This window comes from Entelurus aequoreus, linkage group LG10, assembly GCF_033978785.1.
Source record: "Entelurus aequoreus isolate RoL-2023_Sb linkage group LG10, RoL_Eaeq_v1.1, whole genome shotgun sequence".
Lineage (NCBI taxonomy): Eukaryota > Metazoa > Chordata > Actinopteri > Syngnathiformes > Syngnathidae > Entelurus > Entelurus aequoreus.
The window spans coordinates 50082535-50094601 of record NC_084740.1 but is presented as its reverse complement, the minus strand read 5'-3'; the positions used below and the strand labels follow the sequence as shown (position 1 = coordinate 50094601).

Here is a 12067-nt window from a genome sequence, read left to right as displayed (position 1 = left end):
AGACCCTACCAGGGGGCATAAAGCCCCCGGACAACATAACTCCTAGGATCATTGGGACACGCAAACTCCTCTACCACGGTAAGGTGGCAGCTCAGAGAGGACATCACATGTATCATAATTAGCTAATTGTAATTTTTATACCGTATTTCCCGGACCATAGGGCGTATCCTGAATGGTCTATTTTTGATATTTTTTCATATATAAAGGCGCACCGGCGTTAAAGGCCTACTGAAATGATTTGTTTTTATTTAAACGGGAATAGCAGATCCATTCTATGTGTCATACTTGATCGTTTCGCGATATTGCCATATTTTTGCTGAAAGGATTTAGTAGAGAAAATCGACGATAAAGTTTGCAACTTTTGCTCGCTGATAAAAAAAAGCCTTGCCTGTACCGGAAGTAGCGTGACGTCACAGGAGCTAGTATTCCTCACAATTCTCCATTGTTTACAATGGAGCGAGAGAGATTCGGACCGAGAAAGTGACGATTACCCCATTAATTTGAGCGAGGATGAAAGATTCGTAGATGAGGAACGTTACAGTGAAGGACTTGAGAGGCAGTGATGGACGTATCTTTTTTCGCTCTGACCGTAACTTAGGTACAAGCTCGCTCATTGGATTCCACACTCTCTCCTTCTTCTATTGTAGATCACAGATTTGTATTTTAAACCACCTCAGATACTATATCCTCTTGAAAATGAGAGTCGAGCACGCGAAATGGACATTTAAAGTGACTTTTATCTCCAAGACAATACATCGGTGACACGTGCTAGCATCGTTCTCAAATGAAGATAGAAACAAAATAAATAAACCCCTAACTGGAAGGATAGACAGAAGAGCAAAAATACTATTAAACCATGTACATGTAACTACACGGTTAAAAATTATCAGCCTGGTAAGGCTTAACAATGGTGTTGCTAACGACACTAAGGCTAATTTAGCAACTTAGCAACCGGAACTCACAGAACTATGTACTCTCTCCTTTTTCTATTGTGTATCACGGATTTGTATTTTAAACCACCTCAGATACTATATCCTCTTGAAAATGAGAGTCGAGCACGCGAAATGGACATTTAAAGTGACTTTTATCTCCAAGACAATACATCGGTGACACACTTAGCTACTGAGCTAGCGTGCTAGCATCGTTCTCAAATGAAGATAGAAACAAAATAAATAAACCCCTGACTGGAAGGATATACAGAAGAGCAAAAATACTATTAAACCATGTACATGTAACTACACGGTTAAAAATTCTCAGCCTGGTAAGGCTTAACAATGCTGTTGCTAACGACGCTAAGGCTAATTTAGCAACTTAGCAGCCGGAACTCACAGAACTATGATAAAACATTAGCGCTCCACCTACGCCAGCCAGCCCTCATCTTCCCATCACCAGCCGTGCTCACCTGCATTCCAGCGATCAACGGCGCGACGAAGGACTTCATCCGTGGGTTTGGCGGCAAGCATCAGCTAGGCGTCTTCTATCAGGGTAAGTAGTCCTTGTTTGTGCTGCTGTAAGTATTGTACTTAGCCGCTAAGACACCGATCGATCCCACCTACAACGTTCTTCTTTGCAGTCTCCATTGTTCATTAAACAAATTGCAAAAGATTCACCAACACAGATGTCCAGAATATTGTGGAATTTTGTCGAAGAAAACAGAGCTTTGTGTATTGTGTCCAATAGGACCCAAACACTTCCGTGCATTTTATGACGTCACGCGCATAAATCATATCCAAAGGAGATTTTCAACCGGAAGTGTGGCGGGAATTTTCAAATTGCACTTTATAAGTTAACCCGGCCGTATTGGCATGTGTTTCAATGTTAAGATTTCATCATTGATATATAAACTATCAGACTGCGTGGTCGGTAGTAGTGGGTTTCAGTAGGCCTTTAAAGGAGTCATATTATTTTATTTTTTTTATAAACTGAAAACACTTCCTTGTGGTCTACATAACATGTAATGGTGGTTCTTTGCTCAAAATGTTGCATAGATGATGTTTTACATATCTTCAAGGCACTTTCTGACAGTCGCTTCAGGATGCACTGTTTTGTGCCTCCACTTGGACAGCGTCTTCTCCCCGTCATCTTTGTTGTAGCTGTGTAGCGTGCAAGGACGGGAGTGGAAGAAGTGTCAAAAGATGGAGCTAACTGTTTTAATGACATTCACACTTTACTTCAATCAATAACAAAGCAGTATCTCCTCATCCGGAAACAACAAGTAAAAAACCGACCGACCGGAACTCTCCAATAACTAAAGTTCCTTGGGTGAATAATGTAAACTCACTACACCGGTATGTTTTAGCGCTTTCACGGCGAGTTAACTGACCGATATAAGTAAGAACTTTACACTACTTTATATCAGAAATGGCAACAGCGGAGGATGAATGTCTCATAAGAAGATAGAGAAAAAGAAGAAGCTTATCGACTACGTTGTCGCTACGAACTACAAAGGCGGACGCACACAATTTTTTATGATTTATGCAGATCCCAAATACAGATCAGCAAGTACAAGAAGGTAAGAAAAGTTGATTTTGCATAATATTGCGAAACAAAACGCCAGATAATATGTCTTACCTTATACACACACCATAATAACACTCCTATGTTTAATGCGCCGACAATCCATCAAGCAGTGCGGCTTCATAGCTTACCAAACTCGTACTAAAACATGTTGATAGATTTTTGAGCGCCGTGTGTAGTGTTCTATATTTTCAAGGGAACATATAACATGTTGGTGTTGTTTACTTGAGTCATATTGCCATCATAGTGCAGTCTACATGTTTCTCTTATGTTTGACTGCCATCTACTGGTCACACTTATCATTACACCATGTACCAAATAAAATTGCTTCGAGGTCGGTAAGAAAAACCAAAATGATTCCGTACATTAGGCGCACCGGGTTATAAGGCGCACTGTAGAGTTTTGAGATTTTTTTTTTTTTTAAGTGCACCTTATAGTCTGGAAAATTCGGTGTATATATATATATATACGTATATATATATATATTTTTTTTTTTTTTTTTTTTTTAAATTATTATTATTATTTTTTTTTTTTTAAATTTATTTTTTTTTTTAACATTAGAAACATTTGGTACATTAAGTACTGGTATCAATTCTCAGGCACAAGGGATTGAAACTGTATCAGTTCAAATGCGGAAGGTACCCACCCCTAAGTAAAGGCAATGGGAAAGAGGTTTTGCTTGATGGCCAATGGAAAACATTTTTGTCTGGGTAGTATTTTGATAATATTCCTCTTAGACTTAAGGTTATCAACCAAACCCAGTACTTCTAAAATAGGGCAAGAGGGTCTCAGGGGGCCATGAGAAGAAGGGGATCATCCCACATTAGTGTTTTTATAGACGCTTGACTGAGACACAAGCCTCCAGCTAGGTGGCAGCAGCGCTTGAATTATTCAAAAAGCTGACAATGAGACATGACAAAGTATACATAGTTTGTGGTGAATATGGTACGGTAAACAGTGGCGTTGCGTAAATGAAATATTGTTGACGGTTTTTGAATGCATTGTTAAAGTGATTTAGAGGTAAAATTGATTGCTCCCATTAGCTCAGTCAATCAATTTATAAAGCGCTTTTCATACATAAAAGAAATGCACGCCAAGTGCTTTACAAAGTTAAAAACAATACCCCGGTGACCCCTATCCCCCATTATCACATACGTACGCACGGACACAGATATCAAACACAAACACACACACACACACAACATACACACATATGCAACTATATGGTCAAATGATTGCATGGCTGAGTACGGAGGAGACATGTGAGTAAACACTATCACATCTGCACCAGGAGGTCATTAGACCATGGCCACCAGGACGCTGACACAAAAGCGCCCCCACAAGCACAGGTAAAAACCCCTGAGGCAGATGGCTCGTGTGAGGAACATTGGAAAATAAAAATAATAAAACTTGTAAAATAGTAAGAACCATGAGTAACGATAAATAATAAAATACAAGTAAGAAAAACGGTATGAAGATTAATAGAAAAATACAATTAATATACAGTAAATAAATAATAAATAAATAGACCTAAATAAAATGTTGCATAACTAATAGGATAAAAAGTAAAATACAAATTAATATCAGGTAAAAGCCAAATCAAAAAGGTGGGTCATAAGCCTGTCTCTTAAAAACATGAACGTTCTCCGCAGCCCTGAGGTCCTCCGGCAAGCTGTTCCATAGACGGGGGCCATAATGGTGGAAAGATGTCCTGACTTTTGGAATAATTAGTAGATGAGTGCCGGAGGATCTCAGGGCCCGGGAAGGCTCATAGGGTAAAAGCAAATCTGAAAGATAAGAATTAAGGCCCAATACCAAAAAAAAACATTTATAAACCATAAGAAGAACCTTAAAATGTATCCTGAAACACACAGGGAGCCAATGCAGAGATTTTAAAACTGGTGTAATGTGAGCCCGTCTTCTGGTCTTCGTCAGGACACGTGCTACTGAATTTTGGAGTGATTGCAAAGGTGCAATAACCCTGTTGCATTGCTTGCCACCGAGAACAAGCCGATATGTTAGAAAGCGGGGAAAAAAAAACAAAAAACTTGTGTCTTCTTGTCCTTCATGATTGTGAACGATAGGCAAAACTCTGAAAAAAGTGCAGTTCCCCTTTAAGCCTTAGAATGCCTGTTTCTAACTTTAATCGGAGGTCTTTAAACACAACAAGGGCAATAGGATGATAAAGTAAAACTTGCTGCCACAAATAGATTTATTATTTTTCTACCTTTCTTCCATCACCTCTGCTTGCTCCAAAATGCAGATTGTGTGTGTGAATGTTTGTGTGCTTTGATGACTTTATGACTTCTGTGTTGCGTGAAATGTTCCAAACTAGATTTGCCGCCAATTAAAAAGGTTTTTTAATTTTTTAAAAATTATTATTATTTTTTAAATCTGTCCTTTCTAATCCATTTTGTACCACCTGTTACTCTCGGTGTCTCCAAGCCGCTCAGGCAAGTCATATTGTCTAAAAATGCATTTTCCCTTCGATAACGTGATATCAACACTCTCGGAATATGAAATATATATATATACACACACATATATATTATATATATATATATAATATATATATATATATGTATATATATATATATATATATACACACACACATATGTGCATATGCATATGCATATACATATACATATATATATATATATATATATATATATATATATATATATATATATATATATATATACACACTTACTTTGCTTATGGCAGTCCATCGATGTCGATGATGACGTTGCTCTAAACGACGTATTGGATTGGTTATTGTTGTGCCTTTCGCCTGTGCATAGCCAAGTGGCTGCTCAGGCCTATGCGTGATCCACAGACTTTGTCACAGGAGGGGCAGGGGAAGGCAGCAGTGATGGTCGCTGGTGCTGTGGCACGTTGGTGTCTTTGTGCACGCCGCTGTGCTCTCCGCTCTGTGAACTTCTCCTGAAGATGTGTGATTCCCTGGTGGCAGGTAGAGCTCCAGGTCTGGCGGTCAGCAGCCAGGGACTCCAGTGCTGGTGGTTTGATGTCACACTTTTTCAGGAGAGTTTTAATGTGGTCCTTGTACCGTTTTTTCTGGCCCCCGGCAGACCTTTGACCGACTGAAAGCTGGCCATACAATATCTGACGGGGTAGACGGTGGGCTGGCATACGGATCACATGTCCGACCCATCTTAGGTGTTTTTGGCCAAGGAGTGCTGTGATGCTGGGTGTGTTGGTCCGGTCATAAATTTCAGTGTGGGGCACCCTGTCTTCCCAGGTTAGACCTAGGATCCTTTGGAGGCAGCGGATGTGGAAGGCCTCGAGACTCTGGATGTGCCTCTGGTAGGGTGTCCAGGTTTCAGAACTATAGAGCAGCGTGGAGAGGCAGACTGCTTTATACACGGCTGTCTTGGTGGAGATGGTTAGATTCCTGTTCAAGAAAACCCTGGACCGTAGCCTTCCAAAGGCAGCAGAGGCCAGGCCAATACGGGCCTGGACGTCATCGTCAATGGTGCAGGATGGCGACAGGGTGCTACCGAGGTAGGTAAAATGGGGGACGGTGGCTAATGGGTGCCCGTCAAGGGTGAAGATCGGCGTGTTTGGCTGGGGAGTGAACTCCTGCACGAGTATTTGTGTTTTCTTGGTGTTTATCTGAAGACCAATGGCACTGTAGATGGAGGCTACCACATTCAGTGCGCGCTGGAGAGACTCTGGTGAGTGTGCAAGTACAGCGCAGTCATCTGCATACTGTAGTTCCAGAATATGCTGGGTGGTGAGTTTAGTGGTGGCTTGGAGGCGACGGATGTTAAAAAGGTTACCATCTAGCCGGTATTGTATCTGAATCCCATCTGTGGGGTCCAGGTGTTTATGGGACAGGAGGGTGACAGTGGAAATGAACATGTTGAATATGGTTGGGGCAAGGACACACCCTTGCTTGACCCCCACATTCACACTGAAAAATGGGGATTGTTGGCCGCCGTTGCTCACACAGACCTGCATGCCATCATGTAGCTGTCGCAGTAGGTTGCAAAACTTTGCTGGTACACCTAGTTTTCCAAGTACTTTCCACAGCAAGTCCCGGTTTACTGTATCGAAGGCCTTGGACAGGTCAATGAATGCCATGTACAGGTCTTTGCGATGTTCTCTGCATTTTTCCTGTACCTGTCTGGCAACAAAGATCATGTATGCGGTGCTCTGATCACGTCTAAAGCCGCATTGAGATTCGGGCAGGATGTTTTCGGTAACATGAGTTGCTACACGATGTAACATGATCCTTGCTAGCACCTTCCCAGCTGCGGATAGTAGGGAGATACCTCTGCTGTTGCCGCAGTCTGCTTTGTCGCCTTTGCGTTTATAGATCGTTATGATGTTAGCATCCTTCCAATCTTGCGGGATGACTTCAGACGACCAGATGGCAGTGATCAGCTGGTGCATTCTGCGGTGCAGAAGATATCCACCGTGCTTCAAGATTTCTCCCGGGATCTCGTCAAGGCCTGGGCTCTTGTTGTTTTTTAGACCCTTGATGGCCTTGAGTACTTCTGAGAAGCTGGGAGAGGAGTCCAGTGAGTCTACAGGGGGCAGGCATGGGAGGTCAGAGAGTATGTCTGTCTGTACAGGGTTTGTGGTGTTCAACAGTACCCTGAAGTGCTCAGCCCATCTGTCCAGGATCTGTTGTTTGTCCTTGTAGAGAGTGGTGCCGTCAGCAGATCTAACTGGGGTGATGTTCTTCCTCTGTGGGCCATAGATGGACTTGATGGAGTCGTAGAAGGCATGAGAGTTGTTGGTGTCTGCGTGATGTTGTATTTCGCGGGCCTTCTGGGTCCACCAGTCGTTCTCCATGGCTCTGAGGGTGCGCTGAGTTTCACTTCTGAGACGGATGAACTGAGCCTTCAGGACGGTGGATTGAGGGTTTGATAGGTGAGCTGCAAGGGCCTTGTGTTTTGCCTGAAGCAGGTCATAGATTCCTGGCGCACTATTGTCAAACCAGTCTTGATGTCGCCTTCTGGTGTACCCTATAGACTCCACGGCCGCCTGGTGGAGGGCAGTGCGTAGGGTGCTCCAGGTAGGTCCAGTGTCCAGATCTGGTGGTACTTCAGGAATCTTGAACAGCTGATCTGCTACCTTTTTCCTGAGCTGGTTGACGGAGTGCGTGGACTTCAGTGCATCGCAGTTGAGCCTCTTGGAAGGTGGTGTTTTTCTCTGTTGAGGACGTATTTCTAAGTCAATCTTTGTTCTGATCAGGCGGTGGTCAGTCCAACAGTCAGCTCCACGCATGGCCCCAGTGATGCGCACCTCCTTCCTGTCCGCGTGGCGGGTGATGATGTAATCTAGGAGATGCCAGTGTTTAGAGCGAGGGTGTTGCCAGGATGTTTTGTACTTATTCTTCAGTTGGAACAAGGTGTTTGTGATGACCAGTTGATGCTCAGAACATAGAGTGAGAAGACGGAGACCATTGTTGTTGAGCTTACCAACACCATGCCGACCCATCACTTCCCTCCACAGTACACTGTCCGAGCCCACTCTTGCGTTAAAATCTCCTAGAATGATGAGCTTGTCAGTGAGTGGTGTTTTGCTGATGGCGGAGTGCAGGGAGGCATAGAACTCTTCCTTACATTGAGGGTCGGCAATCAGTGTTAGTGTTGGGGCATAGGCGCTGATGAGGGTGCAGTAACGGTTATTGGTGAGGGGAATCCTCCAGGTCATCAACCTTTCGCTAATGCCAACTGGAGATTCGGGAAGCTTCTGAAGTAGGGAGGTCCGCACAGCGAAGCCTACACCATGGAGGCGGCGGGAGCCTTCCAGAAGCCCTTTCCAGAAAAAAGTGTATCCTTCTCCCACCTCGGCTATGGAGTCCTCCCCATGGAAGCGGGTCTCGCTAAGGGCCGCAATGTCGATGTTATACCTCTTCAGTTCGTGCGCCACCAACGCTGTTCTTCTGCGGGGACGAGATGAATCATCACGCACATCCAAAAGCGTACGGACGTTCCAAGTCGCTAGTGTGAGTGTCAGTCGGGTTTTATTCTTGTGTTTTCGACCGCATGGGGGGATGACCCGGCAGCTGCGGTAGGCTGCCCGGGAGTGGAGGAACAGACCATTTTTATGCCACATTTTCTAGGCCCTTCCCATCTCAGGGTGAGCAGGGTGGGGCTGCTCAGTCACGTGGGGAGCTGCCGAAGAGACGCGCTGTTCCGTCCCGTACCTCAACGACCGTCTATCCCACGCCGCCTGCGTGCAGAGTTGGGCTAGATACTCCCAGTCACATCCTGACCTGTATCTGCCACCCTTCTCCATCGCCGCAGGACTTGGAGGGGAGGGGATGGGGTGGGAAAGGGGGTGGGGGTCTTTGGAGCAGGCCTGCGCGAGGAGTAGATTAGAGTGACGGAAGTGGTGCGCAGTCACTACCCTCACTACCTTGGCTCCCCCCTACGTCTTCCAGTGGCATGAAGAGCTCATGACGACCTTGTGCGGAAAGGAGTTGCAGAAGACTGCCAGCACACCGGTCTGTTGATGGCTGCCTGATGCGGGTCTTCACAACAGATTTGTCGTTAGGGGTTTACTCCCGTAGCCAAACACACACGGTGCACCCAGTAGGCAGTGAGGCACCCTTAACCTTCATCCGCCTTCACTGCCGGGGGCGACGCGTCATCCCCCGCCAGCTCCGCCGTTGAGGTTTTTGGATCGCGCTTCGTCTGGAACCTCCCCCTCGACCCTACCGCCATGGTTGAACCTACCAGGAGCCGAGGCTCCCTACGGCATCGCTCTTAGGTTCATTGGAACACACAAGGCTCTCCACCACGACAAGGTGGCGACCCGCGGAGAATCTATTTAACCCATAGATGGGGCAGTGGTTAGCGGACGCCAGGGCGTATCCACACACTGGTGGGCCTGCACGCCTCGCCTCGCCTCTGGGGCCCACTGCTGCTCCGAGATCACCTGCAGTTTTGCCTGTGTCCGCAAAGACGCAGTTTACCGTGTGTGGCCACGAGGAGGCACCACAGGAGTCTTGGTGGTGGAGAGGCTTTGTACCAGCAGGAGGAGGCTTACACACTCGGCTCCTCTTTTCACCCACCCAGGGGCTAGCTGGCTGCGATAGCTGTAAGCAGAGAGTAGCAAGCAGGGGCAGCACGAAGCATGCACTAACTACAAGCACTTCTGCCACAAATCTAACGCACTGACGCATCACACGCACCCTGTGCGCGAGCACACACACACATATATACACACACACACACACACACACATGTGCATATATATATACATACATACATACATACATACATACATACATACATACATACATACATATATATATATATACATATGTGTATGTATAGTTGAGGTTTCTGTGGTTTATCCGTTATACAGTGCTCAATACTGGGGTAGAGCGGAATATACGTTAGGTCAGGAAAAAACACAGAGGCTATTTCATCCCAACAAGCCTGTTTCACAGGTTTCCCTGGATTTTATAATATATATGTATAATATAATAAAATCCCCTGAAGAGCAGGGAAACCTGCAAAACAGGGTTGTAGGGATGAAATAGCTTCTGTGTATTTTCCTGACCTAACATATATATATACATATATATATATATATATATATATACATATATATATATATGTATATATATGTATATATATACATACATACATACATACATACATACATACATACATACATACATACATACATACATGCATATATATATACATATACATGTATATATATACATACATATATATATATATATACATACATATATATACACGTATATATATACATATACATATACATACATATACATATATATATATATATATATATACATATATATATACATATACATATATATATATATATATATACATACATACATACATATATATATATATATATATATATATATATATATATATATATATATATATATATATACATATATATATATATATATATATATATATATATATATATATATACATATACATACATATATATACATATACATATATATATATACATATATATATATATATATATACATATATACATACATATATATATATATATATACATACACATATATATATACATATATACATATACATACATATATATATATACATACACATATATATATACATATATACATATACATACATACATATATATATACATATATACATATATATATATATATATATATACATATATATATATATATACATATATATATATATATACATACATATATATATATATATACATACATATATATATATATATATATACATATATATATATATATATATATATACATATATATATATATATATATATATATATATATATATACATATATATATATGCTTGCTTAGGCGGTCCATCGTAGTCGAAGATGACGTAGCTTCCATTTTGTTGCTCTGGTCGGTGGCTATCGTTGCTGACGACGATGCCACTCCATATGACTATGAAGTCCGATCCTGGAACCACACGTCCTGCCACAGTGGGGACATGTCAGGCCTGGATCAGGGGGCTGGGATGGTTCTGGAACTGCATGGTGGTGTCTTCGCCTCCGCTGATCCCTCCGGTGTTGGTTCCGACACTCCTCCAGATACATGACCCCGTCATGGCATAGCGAGCGCCACAACGATCGATTGGCTGCAGCTGTCTCAAGTTCGTAGGGTTTGATGTTGCACCTCTTCAATATCCCTTTCAGTTGGTCTTTGTACCGCAGCTTTTGTCCTCCGGGCTTTCTGCTGGCTGAAAGGAGCTGACCATAAAGCATCTGACGAGGCAAACGGTGTCCTGGCATCCGGATGGTGTGACCAACCCACCGGAGTTGTCGCTGTGCCAGGGTGGCCTCTATGCTCATGGACTCAGTGCGCTGTAAGATGTCCGTATGAGGAACTCGATCCTGCCATGTGATGCCAAGAATGCGTTGGAGACATCTGATGTTAAATGCATCAAGGCAGCGGATGTGTCTGCGGTATATTGTCCAGGCTTCTGACCCATACAGCAGAGTTGAAACACACACCGCCCTGTAGACAGACACTTTCGTTGAGGTTCGAAGGTGGTTGTTTTCAAACACCCGGGAGCGCAGTCTTCCAAAGGCAGAGGAGGCTGAGTTGATACGAGCCTGGATGTCATCATCGATCTGGCATGTTGGGGTCAGAGTACTGCCGAGGTAGCAAAATTGCTCAACGAGTTTGAGGGGTGTGCCGCTGATGGTAAAGACAGGGGGTGTAGGGGATGGGGACCTCTCCTGGATGAGAACCTCTGTTTTCTGGATGTTGATCACCAGACCTAGTGAGCGGTAGACTGATGACATGGTGTCTAGTGCATGCTGCATGGAATCAGGAGTGTGGGCGAGGAGTGCGCAGTCGTCTGCATATTGCAGCTCCTGGATGTTGGTGCCTGACATCTTCGTCTTTGCCTGTAGGCGCCGGATGTTGAATAGGCTCCCATCCAGGCGAAACTCGATGGAGACACCACTATCCTTTGTGATGGACTGGCGGAATAGGAGTGTGGCTGCTGCCAGGAAAAGATTGAAGATCGCTGGGGCCA

At 43.5% G+C, this 12067-nt stretch overlaps 1 protein-coding gene across 4 annotated transcripts in view; it reads right to left on the bottom strand.

The window, feature by feature from the left end:
• The window catches only part of megf11 (multiple EGF-like-domains 11), a 497434-nt gene that overhangs the window by 408261 nt on the left and 77106 nt on the right, over positions 1 to 12067 (bottom strand). The gene's annotated exons all lie outside the window — the stretch shown is intronic.